Here is a 20,436-nt window from a genome sequence, read left to right as displayed (position 1 = left end):
GTCATTGAGGTCTTATTCATTCTCAACAATCAACATCAAGGTGATCAGCCTTAACATATCAGGTCAAGTATGAATAATTCCTGATCAAGTGCTCGCAGACGATCATGCTAAATGCATCAATGAAGATACCCTAAATGCATGAGCAAACAAAAAGCAAAGTATGCAACGAAACATAGTCAGTCCATTCCCAAACTCTATTAGGAACGAACTGCTCTGATACCAAGTTGTAACGACCTGATTTCTGGCAAGTCCGGATCACTGCCAGTCGTCAGGTGTTACTTCCCAGTAGCCCTATAATACTCTAGACTCTATAATATTTACTACATATGAGCCTTTCGTACTAACAAAATCGTATATGTTAGCTTATTTTTATCATATATCTTTCTTAACAAACATATTAGCATAATAATAAATATCTTCAGGGATATACAATATAAAATAAACACCAAACTAACAACAAAACTAAAATAGCAACAAGATTGCAGAAAGCTTTCATACATATATACGTCTTTAGTTAGTTTATACAAACTGGACACGCTTAGCTATATACATATATACATATCACTACAAGAAAAATAGTAATTATCGACGCTAAAAATCGACGGCCAAAATCTTCGTTGATAATTTTCGACGGTTTGCCGTCGATAAAACAAAAAAATAAAAATTAAGAATAAAATATTAAAATCGACGACAGGGTTGTCTGTTTTTTTAAAAACTTAGAACCCCTTCTTATTAGCATCACATCATTGACGAAAGATGGGTGAGGATATTTTTTTCTCTTTAAAATCGACGGAAATGTCATTGATTTTAATATTTATTATATCGATGGCCAAAGGCCGTCGATAAATTTGAACGATAAAGATCATTTTTAAAATTAGATGAATGGTTTAGATTTATTATATAAAATAGACGGCTGAAATGTTGATTTTTTTTAAACAAAATCGACAGTATTAGTGTCGATTTTTATCAACAAAAAAATTTTCCCCCCGTTTATTCCCGCGTTCCTCGTTTCACCCTCAATTCACCTCAATTTACGTCAGAAGTTAACCCCAATTCGTGCCTTCTCCATTTCACATCTGCCATTTCACCAACCCTCCCTCTCCAATGCCACCGTGCCTCTTCGCTCCGCTATCACCGTGTTGTTGCTCTCGCACCCATCGTCGCCCCTCACACTTGCGCCGCCATCCCTCTGTCCACTGTTTCAAATAAAAAACATGTCGTAGCACCTCCTTCTCCGTATAAATCTCCAGAAATTTGTCACATGAACTATTACAAGTGTTATTTTAACTTGTAACAAATGATTTCATAGTTCCATTAGTCTTGCAACATCAAATAAGGTTCGGTTTTTCTTGTTTTGTGAATTGTGATTCCAAATTTCTGATTTTCGGATGGAGTTCTTCTTCTCTGCTTTGCGAATTGTTGATTTCTTTCTATTTTTTTTAGTCTCTGCTATTTTTGTAAAGTCTCTGCTTACTCCATATCTCATATTTCTGATTCTTTTCTGTAGCTGCTTTAGTTTTACGCACTGTATGAAGAATTTTATTCTGTTATCTCCATCTCTTTATTTGATTCAGTAATTAATTCGAATTGTATTGGAATTTGGAACTATGGTTCACTTAATCTGTAACCCTAACTTGCTTTTTTTCATAGCTTGGAACGAAGAGGATTTTGCTCGACATTTTCAAAGAAAAGCAAAAGAAAAGTGCGGAAGCTGGTACAATTCTGTATTGGAATTTTTAATTTTTGTGCATTTTTTAGATTTACATTAGAATATATTTATATTTTTGTGTTGATTATTGGTGATTATATATTATTTTATTATAATCGAATTATTCTGTTGAACTAGTTGAATATCTATGGAAGGAATGGTTTGGTGATTATATATTATTTCGACCTTTTTCTCTTGTCTTTGTATATACATCATGCTGGTATTCAGTTATACTTATTTTAGTCAGCTTTCAAAGAAAGCATAATCTTAGATGATATTAGTTAAAGGAGGTTGGTAGCCTACTTTCAATAGCAATTGAATTGTGGAACAATGTTTATTTGTTATCTAGACGAGTATGCAAATTTAATAACTTTGTTTGATTGTCTCCTGTTCTTTTTACCAGGCCTTACTTTTTGTTATTCATTAACTCCCAAACTTTAGTCAACAAGAAAACTTACTTGGATCCATTTTAAAGTACTCTTTAATTAGATGTGAAGATTTAGCTAAATAAAAATAGGGAGAGGAGAGAATTAAGGATATTTTTAGAGATTGAGTGTTGTTTTGGATAGTAAAAAAGCTTCTCTTGATAAACATGTTTTGTTGAGTTTAGGGTTTTTATTTTTATTTTTATCGAGTTCTAACAAGTAGCAAACAAAATTATTTATTGATTTGGATTTACAAGCTTGTTCTAATTTTTCCTGTGGGTTCAATTTTATAGATGTCAAAGTCTGCACCTTCTAATCAATCGAGAATCAATTTGCTTGATCCTAAAGATGTAAGTTGCCATATTCTTAAGACAAATTTCACTTGTTCTGTTGGTTTTTTCTATGCTTATCTTCATAGTGCTTAATGTACGATTCTTTTCTCACCTGCTTGCATTAATATATGATGGAATTTCATGTGTTGTGGAATTGATGAGCATGACTTGCATATTGCAAATGGAATATGATCAGATGTTATATCTATATAAGCATGCTCTAATAGGCTGTATTGTTCAAGATCTTTGTTTCTTGAGTTTGCTTATTTTCTTATGTAGCTTATAGCAAACAAGATCAAACGTTGCAAAACTGATGCATTTCCAGGATTAGTATTGTTAATATCCTATTTTATGATATGATAATCTTCCCTCTCGATGTTGTCTATCAATGCTTCCTTTTTTCATCCTTGGTTGTACATCTTTTATAATTTGATCTTCTATTAGCAGAAGAGTTTGGCTCAATTAGAAAAGAAAGCTCAGATCAAGTGCATATTTTGTTGTTTTTGTTCCTATATATATATATATATATATATATATATATATATATATATATATATATATATATATATATATATATATATATATATATATATAGTTTGTAACAGAATTCCTCCCTATTATGTAGTTAAGTCATAAACCAGATTATGAGATGAGAAATTGAAGTTATATTTTACTTCTTCCGTGTAAAGTTTTGTATTTATTACAAATGTTTTCTAATGGTGTAGTAATTAGTGACTTCCAAAACTTGTTGCCATTATATACAGGAAGTTGTTCAGGAGTGCCAAAACATGAACTGGGGCACATTCAAAACTCTCTTAACAGATGCCTTGATTGATCATTTGCATCCAATTCAGGTTTAACCTATTAAAAATTGCCTTTGCTAATATTTTATTATGGCTTCCACAATGATTGTTAAGTCTGTATTGGTTTACCACTGGAAGCCACTTGTTTCCTCACTTTTTTTAGTTGACTTCTAATCTCCAAGTTGGATTTCAATGTGACTCCACGAGAATAAGTTGTCTGGATAACATCATATAAAGGTTTTAAATGAATAATGTTATTTTTAAAGTAGGAGTTGTTTATTGAGGTGTTCCTATGAGGGGTAATCCTAGATCTTCGTCTTCTAGTGATATATGTTCATGTTAACCAGAATTTACTCGTTGGCATTTGGCTATTAAAATCGACGGCAATGGTGTCGCTTTTTAAATATAATATAGACAAAAATTGACGGCAATGTTGTCGATTTTTAATGTAAAATGGACAAAAGAAAATGCAAAATATGTCGATAATTTAATAATTAATTCGACAGCTAATTTGTCAATTTTAATAAATCAAATATCGACACAAGCGTCGTCGATTTTAAATAATATTATCGACAACAAAGGTGTCACTTTTATTAAATATGTGAAAATCTAAAACCTATATTATCGACACGGTAGCCGTCGATTTTATTGAAAGTTTATCGACAACACAAGCCGTCGATTTTATTAGTTTTTTGAAAAATCGACATGTTTTAAAGCGACGACTAAAATCGTCAATTTTACTGTCGATTTTTAATATTATCGACGGCAAAGCCGTCAATTTAGCCGTCAATTTTACGGTGGTTCTTGTAGTGTATAAACTTATATACAACTGACAACGTCCCAGATACCTGGTTCATATAGAAAACCCCTAAGCTGGTACCCGGACTAACAAAGAAAAGAAAATATCAAGTTCTACCCCTCAAAATTGCTACAAAAGTGAGGGAAAGCAAAGTCTAAGGAATAAAGACAATCTATCCTACTTTCTTTTCACCGTGGAGGCACAAGTTTGCAGATATCATCTCAGGACTAGTCTCGAGCATCTCTTGTAGGGTCCGAAAATACATGCTCCTCTGGTACCACTTTGAATAGAACTCTAGTGGCAGCAGACAAGTCAAAATCCTCCATCAGTGGGAAAAAGGAAAAAGGAAGGAGTGAGAATCTATATGGTTCCCAATAAGGCGACATTGTGAAAATGCTCTCTCTCATTAAATCTAGAGGTCTGGTTCTATCGTAATAACTTGCTTACGAAGTTTTTCGGCTACTTCCATATCACGGCTCTAACATAACTCTATCTTGGCATCTTCCGTTGGGGTTAATGCTACTCCTTATGCTATTCTCTATGGCTATTATTCCTAGTTTTACTATCTTAATCTAAGCTTTGGAGAAATTATTATTATACAACTTTAAAACACGAACAAGAATCAAAGAATAGGAAATTAACAAGAAGCATATAGCACGTAGCAGAAAGAATGAGCAGTAAACAATCACAATCAAATGTGCAACAATTTATGATGCATACATGTTCCTAGTGCAGGCCATGAACTCATGCGTCGGTTGTCTACCCGCAACCCGACGTTACTCGTAGCGAACATCGAATATGGTTTCCTTACTGTGTCAGTTAGACACATTAGTATCATCATGGGTGAATCCATGTCAGTTAGGATGCCTTGGCATCACGGTTACCCATGTCAGTTAGGCCTCATCATAATAACATTTCAATGTGCATCACAGTAGGAAATGGTGCTATTAGTTAGGCAAACATTCTCACATTATCAACCTTAGGCTATCAGTTAGGCGGGCCATTTTGCATTAGCAATTTGGCACAAAGGCCCATTCAAACATACAATTCTCATGAATAATTATCCATTTCCAATTATCTCTTTGATTCATTCTCGTTTCCTTTCTTTTCATCATACCTTCGCATCACCTTATAGATACGCATACCTCCGCATCACCACATAACTAAGCATACCTCTACATCCCCATATTACTAAGCATACCTCTGCATCACCTTTTAACTTTAAACATTCATAGAGACAATTTATATTCTTATTCATTTTCCTGACTTGTTTAGCCTAATGCCTCCTTGGCAACCAGTTTTCTATTTAATAATTAATATAACAAACAGACTCAGCTTCATGCAAACTTTATATCCATGTGTTTGTATCGAACTTAAGTTTTATTTGGTTTAAGTTTCAGAGCATTCTCATTTATAGAACAAAAGTTATGCCTATTCTGATTTGAGAGATTTCTATTTGGTTAACCAGTGAACCGGTTAACTTCCAAAGTGAATAACTAATTTTCTAGAATAGCTATGGCTTTGAAATTTCAACTGAATGAAGTATACACCATACGAGTTCATTTGTTTTTAGTTTTATGACAAAAGCTTCTATACATCAGGAGATATTCATCCATGAAATCACTGCTTTAAGTTTGTAAATCCAATTTAGCCATTAGCGAGCAGTAAAATGTTAAACCTTATAACTTTTAATCCATAGCTTCTAAAATTCTGAACTTTTGAGGGAACAAAATATGCATCATGAGGGTTCTATAAAAATTGAGTTCACTCAATTTGGAGTTTAAGATCAATACCAGTAACTCAAACAAGTCACTGGAATCACCAAATGAGTTTCAAAATTGCATGTTAATAAAACAGTGAACCTTCTGTTTTGTAAATTATGTATTTAGTTCTATAAAAATGGGATTATCCCAAAAAATTGTTCTTCACATACCAATCTTTCGACTCTCTTTGGTTTCAACTCAAAAACTCAGCAGAATTAAAAGTTATGTACGTTGGAAGTTGCTACTGGATTAATTCAAAAGCATATTTTTCAATAGAAACCATTTACTTTCAAACATTTTTATCTTTCAACTTACTCATCAAAAAATTCTGAATTTTTGAGAGGATGATCTAACCTCATCAAGGATTACCAGAGAATTATTACACAATTTTTTAGTAACTAGATTTTTCCCAGAAATTTGTGTAATTCGCTGCCTAATTTCAGTGACCATATCGACAGAATTTGGCTTAGGTTCTAACTAATCGTTTTGGTTTCCTAAGCTTCTCATCATCTCTTAATCATCATCTATCTTTATCAAACATAATCCAAAATCATAGCTAACAGCAACTACTCATGATATCATCAACAAACATCATTCACATAAACACAAACATACAATTACACTAACCTAACCTCTACCTCGATGAAGTTTACCCTTGCTCAAGAAATCGGTTCTAGCTTTCCCTTTATCTCTTCGGTCAAGGCTCCTCCTTGAGCTGGAATTTTGGGAAGCCTTAAAGGAGGATGACAAAGAAGATCATGCTAAAGAAATCCTAGAATCATGATGGTGAGGTGAAGACCACATTCGTAGCTTGATAAAGGCTTGAAGGGGTTGGAAAGTTGGGCTCCAAGCTCTCAATCTCCTCGGTTGTTCTCTCCTCAATCCCTCTCCCTTTTCAGATTTTAATATCTCAAATATCCTCCCTCTCTTGTTCTCTTGTTAAAGCTTCAAAAATGAGGGTGAGAATGTCTATTTATAGTGTGGTGAATGGTGTGGTATGTTGCCACCAAATCAAGGAAGAATGACACTTGCTTAATGGCATGTGTTTCTTCATTAAATGCTTCCTAATGAGTCATCACTCTTGGCCAAGTTAGGGCTGAGGTTTGGCCAGCAAAAAAAGAATGGAGAGAGTGGTTTAATTATGGTTATATGACTAATCTTGAGAGAGAAGTTTGGTTAAGGAAAAATTGGTTCGGTTTAAGTTCGGTTAGATTTTAATTAAGCTAGGTATTTTGATTCTTTATTTTTCTTCTAGATAATCCTTCTATTGGCTTCATGAATTTAGATTGAAGATTGCTTCCTTGAAGGTTTGGCCAAATCGCCAAAGAGAGGAAAGACAACGGTTCAATAATTAAATTGTAAGATTACTATTTTCAAACCATAACGGTTTAAACAACCGGCAACTGAGAAATTAGTAGCAGAGAGTATCTCGACTCTGAATAAAATTTAGAATATTCTACTGAACTAATTCAGTCAATAAAAGCTAATAGTGAAGATTTCATAGATGAATTTAACTCAACGGTCAAATTCATCATTATCGATACGATTTTTGGCTTAGGACACATTTTTAACTCAACGGTCAAATTCATCATTATTATTTTATTTTAAGTACGAATCAGTATCTTAGATAGAAACAAGCGTGTTTGAAGGGAAAACAGAAATAACTGCCTTAATTCATCGAGATGCTACAGAGCTCCTCATCCCCAACAATGGAGTTTAGATACTCATGCCGTCAAAAGGTACAAAGTTCAGATCTAAAAATGTCATGAGATACAAAATAAGTCTCTAAAAGTTGTTTAAATACTAAATTAGTAACCTAGGTTTACAGAAAATGAGTAAATTAAGATAGATAGTGCAAAAATCTACTTCTGGGGCCCACTTGGTGTGTGTTGGGGCTGAGACTTAAGCTTCTCACGTGCCTGGGCTGTTTCTGGAGTTAAACGTCAGGTTGTAACCTGTTTCTGGCGTTTAACTCCAACTTGCAACCTGTTTCTGGCGTTCAACGCCAGAATGCAACATGGAACTGCCGTTCAACGCCAGTTTACGTCATTTATCTTCACGCAAAGTATGAACTATTATATATTTTTGAAAAGCCCTGGATGTCTACTTACCAACCCAATTGAGAGCGAACCAATTGGACTTCTGTAGCTCCAAAAAATCTATTCCGAGTGCAGGGAGGTTAGAATCCAACAACATCAGCAGTCCTTTTTCAGCCTGAATCAGATTTTTGCTCAGCTCCCTCAATTCCAGCCAGAAAATACCTGAAATCACAGAAAAACACACAAACTCATAGTAAAGTCTAGAAATATGAATTTTGCCTAAAAACTAATAAAAATATACTAAAAACTAACTAAAACATACTAAAAACTATATGAAATTACCCCCAAAAAGCGTATAAAATATCCACTCATCACAACACCAAACTTAAACTGTTGCTTGTCCTCAAGCAACTAGATAAATAAAATAGGATAAAAAGAAATTAAGAAGCAATAGTATCTCATAGTTTTAAGTGAAGCTTAAATTCTAATTAGATGAGTGGGACTAGTAGCTTTTTGCTTCCGAACAGTTTTGGCATCTCACTTTATCCTTTGAAATTTAGAATGATTGGCATCCATAGGAACTCAGAATTCAGATAGCATTATTGATTCTCCTAGTTTAGTATGTTGATTCTTGAACACAGCTACTTTATGAGTCTTGGCCGTGGCCCTAAGCACTTTGTTTTCTAGTATTACCACTGGATACGTAAATGCTACAGACACATAACTGGGTGAACCTTTTCAGATTGTGACTTAGCTTTGCTCAAGTCCCCAATTAGAGGTATCCAGAGTTCTTAATCACACTCTTTTGCTTTGGATCACGACTTTAACCACTCAGTCTCAAGCTTTTCACTTGGACCTACATGCTACAAGCACATGGTTAGGGACAGCTTGATCTAGCCGCTTAGGCCTGGATTTACTTCCTTGGGCCCTCCTATCCATTGATGCTCAAAGCCTTGGATCCTTTTCACCCTTGCCTTTTGGATTAAAAGGCTATTGGCTTTTTCTACCTCTTTTGCTTCTTTTTTTTCACTGCTTTTTCTTGCTTCAAGAATCAATTTCATGATTTTTCAGATCAGCAATAATATTTCTCTTGTTCATCATTCTTTCAGGAGCCAACAATTTTAACATTCATAAAATTCAATATAAAAAATATGCACTGTTCAGGCATTCATTCAGAAGACAAAAAGTATTGCCACCACATATAAATAATTAGAATTTTCCTTATTAAGAGCTCGAAAAAAATATATTGCCTATTTATTCGAAAAATCTACTATTTTATTCATGTTTGATGATGATGAGAAAAATAAATTATAGCTTAATTGGAGATAAAATAGAAATAGATATAATAATTACTACTACTCATATATAATTTCTAAGGTAAATTCCTATAAGAACAACTATCACAGAGTTAAAGCTAAGATTAGGACTCAACAACCTTTATTTTGGAAGGTAGATGCTCCTTTAATCTGTGGGGTGCTTGGCCCTTCAAGAGATAGCTTCTGTCGCTTCAGTTGCCTCAGTTCACGCCCATGTTCCTCTTGTTCCTTAAGCAGTTTGCAAAGCATGCTATTTTGATTTTGCTGTTCTTTCTTTAATTGCTCCATAGCTTCTTGCAACTTGGTGACAGATGCTTCAAGACGCTCCCAGTATTCAATTTGAGGGATTTCCGGGAGGAACTCCTATGCTCTCCTCTTGATGGTGTCGTCTTGCACCTGTTGTCCTTCCATTGAATTTTTGGTGATTGGTCGCTCAATTGAGATATACTCAGTTACTCCCATCTTTACTCCAGCATCTTTACATATCATAGAGATTAAGCTTGGATAAGCCAATTTGGCATCTTTGGAGTTCTTGTTTGCAATTGTGTAAAGTTCACAAGAAATCAGCTGATGAACTTCCACTTCTTTTTCCAACATAATGCAATGGATCATTACTGCTCTTTTGATGGTAACTTCAGAGCGGTTGCTAGTGGGTAGTATAGAACGCCCAATGAAGTCCAGCCAGCCTCTGGCGACTAGTTTGAGATCTTCTCTCTTGAGTTGATTTGGAACACCCTTTGTGCTGGTTGTCCACTTAGTTCCAGGGAGGCATATGTCCTCTAGAATTTCGTCCAAGCCCTTATGTGTTCTCATCATTCTCCTATTAAAGGAGTCTGGGTCATCTTTCAGCTGAGGTAGCTTGAAGATCTCCCTGATTTTGTCAGGATGAAGGTGAACAATCTTTCCTCTGACCAGAGTTCGATAGTCATAGAAGGCGGCTCCAGCTAATCTCTGCTTGTCTGTTTGCCACAGATTAGAGTAGAATTCCTGAACCATGTTCCTTCCCACCTCCTGTTTCGAATTTGCTCTTGGATCTCCGGATATTCGTCTTCTTTCAGATCGAATTTAACTTCCGGGATCACTGACCTTAGACCCATTATTTTGTAGTAATGGTCTGAATGTTCTTTGGTTAAGAACTTCCCTTGATTCCAAAGTGGTTTTGGAATATTCTCTTTCTTGCCTCTTGGAGTGGTTTATTTTCCCTTAGGAGCCATGATTTTAGTGGGTATGGCTTAGTGATCACGGATAAACACACCAAACTTAGAGGTTTGCTTGTCCTCAAGAAAAAGAAAGGAAAGGAGAGGGATAGAAGGAGAGCCAATTTTGAATGGTGGAAGAGAAGAGGGAGGCCGAATATGGATTTAAAGGGAGGGGGTGGGTTTTCGAAAATTTTGAAAAAGATAAGATAGAAGATATGATTTGTGAAAGATAAGTATGATAAGAAAAATATTTAATTTAAAATTGAAGAGTTATGAAAGATATTTGAAAAAGATAAATCTGAATTTTTATTTTAAAAAAAAGATTTGAGATGAATTTGAAAAGATAATTGAGTTTTGAAAAAAAAAATTGAAAAGAAGTTGGATGGGATTTGAAAAGGATTTGGGTTTATGAATTAAGATACATTTGATATCTTTGAAAAAGGGTTTGAAAAATTAGGATTAAAATTTTTGGAATTGAAAGATGAGAGTTTGTAACATGTTTATGCAAAAAATCATGAATTGTAACGTGAAAAATGGAAAAAAATTGAGTTGAAAACGAATTCACCTCCTCCCCACAATCCTGGCGTTAAACGCCCAAACACTGCATGTTTTGGGCGTTTAGCGCCCATCTGTAGCTTCTCCTCGGCGTTTAACGCCCAGCTGTTGCTTCTGGCTGGCGTTAAACGCCAGGAACTCCTTTGTCACTGGGTGTTTTTCTGAACGCCCAGGACGTTGTAAATCTGGTGCTAAACGCCCAGAAGATGCTTCTTTCTAGCGTTTAACACCTAGATGGCTATCTCTACTGGTGTTAAATGCCCAGTAGATGCTTCTTTTGGGCGTTTAATGCCCAAAATAGCTCTTACTGGCTTTTTCGCACCAATGAGCTTCTTTTAGCTGTTTTATCCTCTAAATCCTTCTGTAACTCTGTGAACTCATGCAATTGCCATTTTACCTTGAAGAAAGTTAATATGAACCTATAAAAATCAGTTAATTGAAAAATAAGTTTTGTTAATGGCTGGGTTGCCTCCCAGCAAGCGCTTCTTTATTGTCTTTAGCTGGACTATTACTGAGCTTTAATCAAGTCTCAGCCTTGAGCATTCTTTCTCAAAATTGCTTTCAAGATAATGTTTGACTCTCTGTCCATTAACAATGAACTTTTTGTTAGAGTCATTACCCTGAAGCTCTACGTATCCATATGGTGACACACTTGTAATCACATATGGACCTCTCTAGCGGGATTTTAATTTTTTGGGGAATAATCTGAGCCTAGAATTAAACAGCAGAACTTTCTGCCCTAGCTCAAAGACTCTGGATGACAGCTTCTTGTCATACCATCTTTTTGCTTTCTCTTTGTAAATTTTTGCATTTTTGAAAGCATTGAGTCTGAATTCCTCTAGCTCATTTAACTGGAGCAATCATTTTTCTCCAGCTAACTTGGCATCAAGGTTTAGGAATCTGGTTGCCCAGTAGGCCTTATGTTCCAGTTCCACTGGCAAGTGACAGGCTTTTCCATACACAAGCTGGTATGGAGAGGTCCCTATAGGAGTCTTGAATGCTGTTCTGTATGCCCATAGAGCATCATCCAAGCTTCTTGCCCAATCCCTTCTACGGTTAATGACAGTCCATTCCGGGATTCTTTTAAGTTCTCTATTAGAGACTTCAGCTTGCCCATTTGTCTATGGATGATATGGAGTGGCCACCCTGCGGCTAACTCCATATCAAACCAAAGCAGAGTAAAGCTGTTTATTATAGAAATGAGTGCCCCCATCACTAATTAGTACTCTAGGGATACCAAATCTGCCGAAGATATGTTTCTGGAGGAATTTCAGCACTGTCTTAGTATCATTAGTGGGTGTTGCAATAGCTTTCACCCATTTAGATACATAATCCACTGCCACCAGTATATAAGTGTTTGAGTATGATGGTGGGAAAGGCCCCATGAAGTCAATACCCCATACATCAAACAACTCAATCTCCAAGATCCCTTGTTGAGGCATGGCATAACTGTGAGGCAGATTGCCAGATCTTTGGTAACTGTCATAATTAAGTACAAACACTCGGGAGTCTTTATAGAGAGTAGGCCAGTAGAAGCCACATTGGAGGACTCTTGTGGCTGTTCGCTCACTTCCAAAATGTCCTCCATACTGTGATTCATGGCAGTGCCAAAGGATCTTCTGTGCTTCTTCTTTAGGCACACATCTATGGATTACTCCGTTTGCACATCTCTTGAAGAGATATGGTTCATCCCAAAGATAGTACTTTGCATCCGTGATTAATTTCTTTGATTGCTGCCTACTGTACTCTTTGGGTATGAATCTCACTGCCTTGTAGTTTGCAATGTCTGCAAAACATGGCACTTCCCGGATGGCAAAGAGTTGCTCATCCGGAAAGTTTTCAGAGATCTCAGTAAGAGGGAGGGACGCCCCTTCTACTGGTTCTATTCAGGACAGGTGATCTGCTACTTGGTTCTCTGTCCCTTTTCTGTCTCTTATTTCTATATCAAACTCTTGCAGAAGCAACACCCAACTGATGAGTCTGGGTTTTGAATCCTGCTTTGTGAGTAGATATTTAAGAGCAGCATGGTCAGTGTACACAATCACTTTTGATCCTACTAAATAAGATTTGAACTTGTCAATGTCGTAAACCACTGCAAGTAACTCTTTTTCTGTGGTTGTGTAGTTCTTCTGTGTGTCATTTAAAATACGACTGGCATAGTAAATGATGTGCAGAAGTTTGTCATGCCTTTGTCCCAACACTGCACCAATGGCATGGTCACTGGCATCACACATCAGTTCAAATGGTAATGTCTAGTCTGGTGCAGATATGATTGGTGTTGTGACCAGCTTAGCTATTAGAGTCTCAAACGCCTGCAAACACTCCTTATCAAAGATAAATGGCATGTCAGCAGCTAGCAGATTACTCAGAGGTTTGGCAATTTTTGAAAAATCTTTTATAAACCTCCTATAGAATCCTGCATGCCCCAGAAAGCTTCTGATTGCCTTAACATTGGCAGGTGGTGGTAATTTTTTAATTACCTCTATGTTAGCTTGATCCACCTCTATTCCCTTGTTCAAAATTTTGCGCCCAAGGACAATTCCTTCAGTCACCATAAAGTGACATTTTTTCAAGTTTAAAACCAGGTTAGTCTCTTGGCACCTCTTTAGAACAAGTGCTAGATGGTCAAGACAGGAGCTGAATGAGTCTCTAAATACTGAAAAGTCATCCATAAAGACTTCCAGAAATTTTTCCGCCATATCAGAGAAAATAGAGAGCATGCACCTTTAAAAGGTTGCAGGTGCATTGCACATGCCAAATGGCATCCTTCTGTATACAAATACGCCGGATGGACATATAAATGCTATTTTCTCTTGATCTTGGGGATCTACTGTAATTTGATTATAACCTGAATATCCATCCAGGAAGCAGTAGTATTCATGACCTGCTAGTCTTTCTAGCATTTGGTCTATGAATGGTAAAGGAAAATGATCCTTTCTGGTAGCTGTATTGAGCCTTCTGTAATCAATACACATACGCCACCCTGTAACTGTTCTTGTAGGAACCAGATCATTTTTTTCATTATGAACCACTGTCATACCACCCTTCTTAGGGATGACTTGGACAGGGCTTACCTAGAGGCTATCAGAAATAGGATAAATAATCCCAGCCTCTAGTAATTTAATGACCTCCTTTTGCACCACCTCCTTCATGGCTGGATTCAACCGCCTCTGTGGTTGAACCACTGGCTTAGCGTCACCTTCCAATAGGATCTTGTGCATGCATCTGGCTAGGCTAATGCCCTTAAGATCACTGATGGACCACCCAAGAGCTGTCTTGTGTGTCCTTAGCACTTGAATTAGTGCTTCCTCTTCCTGTGGCTTTAAGGTAGAGCTTATGATTACAGGAAAGGTATCACCTTCTCCCAGAAATGCATATTTCAGGAATGGTGGTAATGGTTTGAGCTTGGGTTTAGGAGGTTTCTCCTCTTCCTGATGGATTTTCAGAGGTTCTATTATTCTCTCTGGTTCCTCCAGATCAGGCTGAGCATCTTTAAAGATATCCTCTAGCTCTGATTTGAGACTCTCAGTCATATTGACCTCTTTTACCAAAGAGTCAATAATATCAATGCTCATGCAGTCGTTTGGGGTGTCTGGATGCTGCATAGCTTTGACAACATTCAACTTAAACTTGTCCTCATTGACTCTCAGGGTTACTTCCCCTTTTTGGACGTCAATGAGGGTTCGTCCAGTTGCTAGGAAAGGTCTTCCTAGAATGAGAGTTGCACTCTTATGCTCCTCCATTTTCAGCACCACAAAGTCAGTGGGAAAGGTAAATGGCCCAACCTTGACAATTATGTCTTCAATTACGCCTGATGGGTATTTAATGGAGCCATCAGCAAGTTGGAGACATATCCGGGTTGGTTTGACTTCTTCAGTCAAACCAAGCTTTCTGATAGTGGATGCAGGTATTAGGTTGATACTTGCCCCAAGATCACATAGAGCTTGCTTGGTACAAGTACCCTCTAATGTGCATGGTATCATAAAGCTTCCGGGATCTTTAAGCTTTTCTGGTAAGCTTTTTAGAATGACTGCACTGCATTCTTCAGTGAGATAAACTTTTTCAGTTTCTCTCCAATCCTTCTAATGACTTAAGATCTCTTTCATGAACTTAGCATAAGAGGGTATTTGCTCAAGTGCCTCTGCAAACAGAATCTTTATTTCAAGAGTCCTGAGATAGTCTGCAAAGCGGGCAAATTTCTTATCCTGTTTCGCTTGGCAGAGTTTCTGAGGATAAGGCATTTTGGCTTTGTATGCCTCAACCTTAGCTGCTGCAGGTTTATTGCCTACAGATGTAGGTTGAGAAGCGTTTTTAGAGGGGTTACTATCAGTACTTGCATGTGTCTGATCCCCCACTAGCGTTTGAATGCCAGGGGTGGAAGCTGGAGTGGCATTAGACGCCAACTCCTTACCTGTTTCTGGCATCTGAACACCAGAGCTGAGCTTCCTTTGGGCGTTCAACGCCAACTTCTTGCCTGTTTCTGGCGTTTGAACGCCAGAACTGAGCATGGGTTGGGCATTTAACGCCAACCCTTCACCCCTTTCTGCCGTTTGAACGCCAGAATTGTTCCTCTCCGGGCTCTTACTATCCTCAGAAGGATTTTGGATAGCAGTTTGTTCATTTCTTGACTTCCTGCTGCCTTGAAGTGAGGTATTTAATGTTTTTCCACTTCTTAATTAAACTGCTTGGCATTCTTCTGTTATTTGTTTTGATAACTGCTGTTCTATTTGCTTCAACTGCACTTCCATATTCATATTAGCCATTCTTGTTTCTTGTAGTATCTCCTTGAATTCGGCTAGTTATTTTGTTAGAAAGTATAATTGCTGATTGAATTCAGTAACTTGTTCTGCAGGACTGAGTTCAGCAATTACTGTTTTAGCCTCTTCTTTCATGGAAGGTTCACTGCTTAGGTACAGATGCTGATTTCTGGAAACTGTATTAATGAGCTCTTGAGCGTCTTCAATTATCTTTCTCATGTGGATAGATCCACCAGTTGAGTGGTCTAGAGAAATCTGAGCTTTCTCTGTAAGCCCATAATAGAAGATGTCTAACTGCACCCACTCTGAAAATATTTCAAAGGGGCATTTTCTTAGCATCTCTCTGTATCTCTCCCAGACATCATAAAGGGATTCATTATCTCCTTGTTTAAAGCCTTGGATGCTCAGTCTTAGCTGTGTCATCCGTTTTGGAGGAAAATATTGATTTAGGAATTTTTCTGACAGCTGTTTTCATGTCCTTATGCTGGCCTTAGGTTGGTTATTTAACCACCTCTTAACTTGGTCTTTTACAGCAAATGGAAATAGTAATAATCTGTAGACATCCTGATCTACTTCCTTATCATGTACTGTGTCAGCAATTTATAAAAACTGTGCCAGAAACTCTGTAGGTTCTTCCTGTGGAAGACCGGAATACTGGCAACTTTGCTGCATCATGATACTGAGCTGAGGATTCAACTCAAAACTACTGACTCTGATGGAGGGTATACAGATACTACTCCCATATGAAGCAGTAGTGAGGTTAGCATATGACCCCAGAGTCCTTCTGGACTGTTCATTTCCACTTAGGTCCATGATGGAGAAAGGGAGATGATGTAGATTTATTTTATTTATTTTATTATATAAGAAAAATAATTTTCGAAATAATAAAATAAAATAAAATAAAAACTACAATAAAATAAAAAAAGAGATTTGAAAATATTTTATGAGGATTTTCGAAAAATGAAGAGAGAGAAAAAGTGGTTAGGAAGTTTAGAAAAAGATGTGATTTTTAAAAAGGATAATATTTGAAAAATTTTGAAATTGAAATATGAATTTTTATAGAAAATTTCGAAAAATCTACTTAAAAATAGTTAGAAAATATATTTTTTGATTTTTTTTTAGTTTTATTATGAAAGAGAAAAACACACAAAAGACACAAGACTTAAAATTTTTAAACCCAATGCTCCTTGTTTTCGAAAATTTTGGAGGAAAAACACCAAGGCACACCAAACTTAAAAATTTTAAGATCAAAACACAAAGAAGACTCAAGAACACCTTGAAGACTCACAAGAACAATAAGAACAAAAGAAAGAACACCAAACTTAAATTTTTTAGAAAACCAAAGATAAATTTTCGAAAACTAAGGAAAATTAGCAAAAAAACACCAAACTTAAAATTTGGCACAAGATTTAATCAAAGAAAAATTATTTTTGAAAAAGATTTTTAAAAGGAAATTCAAAGGGGCAACTATTCCCAAGAAAATAGACACATTCAAAAAATGCATGAACTAAATGGAGAAAAACTATTTTTTTGAAAAATTGAAGGAACACAAAAAGCATGCAATTGACACCAAATTTAAATCAAGAAACTGGACTCAAAGAAAAACTAACAATTACTGAAGAAAAATAATATTTTTGAAGAAAAAAAAAATTTAAAAGGAATAATAAAAGATGCAATTCTAGTGACTCTAAACAAAAAAAACAAAATTTTTCCTAATCTAAGTAACAAAATAAACCGTTAGTTGTTCAAACTCAAACAATTCCCAACAACGGCACCAAAAACTTGGTGCACGAAAATTACACTCACACTATGTAATTCCGCACAACTAACCAGCAAGTGCACTAGGTCGTCCAAGTAATACCTTACGTGAGTAAGGGTCGAATCCCACGGAGATTGTTGGCTTGAAGCAAGCTATGGTTATCTTATTATTCTTAGTCAGGATACCAATAGGGTTCTTTAGTTTCAATTGTAAAAAGTGAAAGGGCATAAAATAAGTAATTGTTACTCAATAATGGAGAATATGTTGGAGTTTTGGAGATGTTTTGTCTTCTGAATCCCTGCAACATAATGCTTTCTTACTTTCAAACATGCAAGGCTCCTTCCATGGCAAGTTGTATGTAGGGCATCACCATTTTCAATGGCTACTTCCCATCCTCTCAGTGAAAATGGTCCAAATGCTCTGTCACAGCACGGCTAATCATCTGTCGGTTCTCGATCATGTCGAAATAGGATCCATTGATCCTTTTGCGTCTGTCACTACGCCCAACACTCGCGAGTTTGAAGCTCGTCACAGTCATCCAATCCCTGAATCCTACTCGAAATACAACAGACAAGGTTTAGACTTTCCGGATTCTCAAGGATGCTGCCAATGGATTCTAGCTTATACCACGAAGATTCTGATTAAGGAATCTAAGAGATACTCATTCAATCTAATGTAGAAAGGAGGTGGTTGTCAGGCACACGTTCATGGGTTGAGAATAGTGATGAGTGTCACAGATCATCACATTCATCACGGTTAAGTACGAATCAGTATCTTAGATAGAAACAAGCGTGTTTGAAGGGAAAACAGAAATAATTGCCTTAATTCGTCGAGACGCTGCAGAGCTCCTCACCCCCAATAATGGAGTTTAGAGACTCATGCCGTCAAAAGGTACAAAGTTCAGATCTAAAAATGTCATGAGATACAAAATAAGTCTCTAAAAGTTGTTTAAATGCTAAACTAGTAACCTAGGTTTACAGAAAATGAGTAAATTAATATAGATAGTACAGAAATCCACTTCTGGGGCCCACTTGGTGTGTACTGGGGCTGAGACTTAAGCTTCTCATGTGCCTGGGCTGTTTCTGGAGTTAAACGTCAGGTTGTAACCTGTTTCTGGCGTTTAACTCCAACTTGCAACCTGTTTCTGGCGTTCAACGCCAGAATGCAACATGGAACTGGCGTTCAACGCCAGTTTACGTCATTTATCTTCGCGCAAAGTATGGACTATTATATATTTTTGGAAAGCCCTGGATGTCTACTTACCAACCCAATTGAGAGCGCGCCAATTGGACTTCTGTAGCTCCAAAAAATCTATTCCGAGTGCAGGGAGGTCAGAATCCAACAACATCAGCAGTCTTTTTTCAGCTTGAATTAGATTTTTGCTCAGCTCCCTCAATTTCAGCCAGAAAATACGTGAAATCATAGAAAAACACAAAAACTCATAGTAAAGTCCAGAAATATGAATTTTTCCTAAAAACTAATAAAAATATACTAAAAACTAACTAAAACATACTAAAAACTACATGAAATTACCCCCAAAAAGCGTATAAAATATCCGCTCATCAATATATTACATATATTATATATTAAAATTATTTATATTATATATATACCAGGGCAAATAGGGGCAGATATTACCTAAATCCGGCCCTGCCCAAGAACCCACCCCGGTAAAAACCCATCTTGCACCCACCTCGAGCGGGTAGAAGCGGGGTTGGTACTCGCAGGGTTGGCTGGTGTTCCCATCCCTATCTATGGAGAATCAGGATGTTATTATTATTATTATTATTATTATTAGGTTAAATTATATAGTTGGTCCCTATACTTTTAGTGAAATTTCAAATTAGTTCTTACACTTCAAAAGTTTGTAATTGTCTCCCTAAAGAGAATTAAAATTTTTAATTTAGTCCCCGCCGTTTAAAAAGTGATTGATTTAACAGAATATTCTCAATATATTCTCTATTTTAAACATGTGAGCTGCACACGTTTGATTGTAGGGACTAATTTACAATTTTAGTGAAAGTATGGGGACCAACCGTGTAATTTAACCATTTGAAAATGACCAAAAACTCACAGGGCTATCTGAACCCACCCCGCCCCTCCCTAGCTCTCTCACTCTCACTTTCTCACTTTCCAAAATGGCACCCCAACCCCATCACTCTCTGTTTCTCACCTCGGCTCACCATCCCCGTGCCTCTCGTCTCCATCGCCGCGCCGGATCCACTGATAAATTGAGTTGTTATTTTTATATTGATTTGTTGCTATTTTCTTCTTAGGCATTGAATTGTTCACTTTGAGCATGTTTGGGATTGGAATTCTTCTCTTCCATTTATCGGTGTTCAGTATTGGTATTGGAAGAGAAGAAAAAGTCGCTAGATGAGAGAGGCAAGATGTAAGAACAAGAAATAATGAACCGATTAATTAACATAAAATAATAATAAATTAATTATCCAAAAATAGGTCAAAAATATAGAAGTCTTAATTTTAAAATTTGGAAGTGAGGTTTGAATTCAGTAGAATTTTTCGAGTTGGAAAATATAATTTTCTGCAAAAAAATTATGTAAAAACGTGTATCAGTAAATTAACTGGCAGTACCGGCTTAAGTCTGTCAAGTACTGTGTGAGGGTATTAAAAACTATAGAAAAACTTAGAAAAATAATTAAAGTTAAAAATTAGGCACTAATTCTAAAGGTTTGGCCCAAAATTGGGCTAAACGAGCCAACAACACCAATGGGTTAGACCGCACCCAAGTTAGGCCCAAGTCCAACATATAAATACACACTTAAGTGACCAATTCAGCCACTTTCAGCATAAGAAGGCTGAAGGAACATGAATGAGAGGAAGAGAGGTGAGGGTTTCAAAATACTATTCACATCTATCTTCATTTGATCATATCTAGATCTACGGTGCTTCGACTCGCGTGCCGTTTGCAGCTACGCGAAGCTCTCGCCGATCCCATGAGAATATGTTGGGTTGGCAGT

The 20,436-nt window shown here is 36.5% G+C and overlaps 1 long non-coding RNA gene across 2 annotated transcripts; it reads left to right on the top strand.

Annotated features, from left to right (window-relative positions):
* The first annotated feature begins 1,009 nt into the window (after positions 1-1,009).
* LOC112704068 (uncharacterized) lies at positions 1,010-18,313 on the top strand. Of its 2 annotated transcripts, XR_011863914.1 has the most exons (5): positions 1,010-1,337; positions 1,651-1,714; positions 2,427-2,483; positions 3,230-3,319; positions 15,792-18,313. It is a non-coding gene; the product is annotated as an uncharacterized lncRNA (long non-coding RNA). The 2 variants fall into 2 exon arrangements; XR_003154760.3 differs by lacking the exon at positions 15,792-18,313 and having other exon boundaries at positions 1,014-1,337; positions 3,230-3,533.
* The last annotated feature ends 2,123 nt before the right edge of the window (positions 18,314-20,436 follow it).

This window comes from Arachis hypogaea, chromosome 7, assembly GCF_003086295.3.
Source record: "Arachis hypogaea cultivar Tifrunner chromosome 7, arahy.Tifrunner.gnm2.J5K5, whole genome shotgun sequence".
Classification (NCBI taxonomy): Eukaryota; Viridiplantae; Streptophyta; class Magnoliopsida; order Fabales; family Fabaceae; genus Arachis; species Arachis hypogaea.
This window is presented reverse-complemented; position numbering and strand designations above follow the sequence as displayed.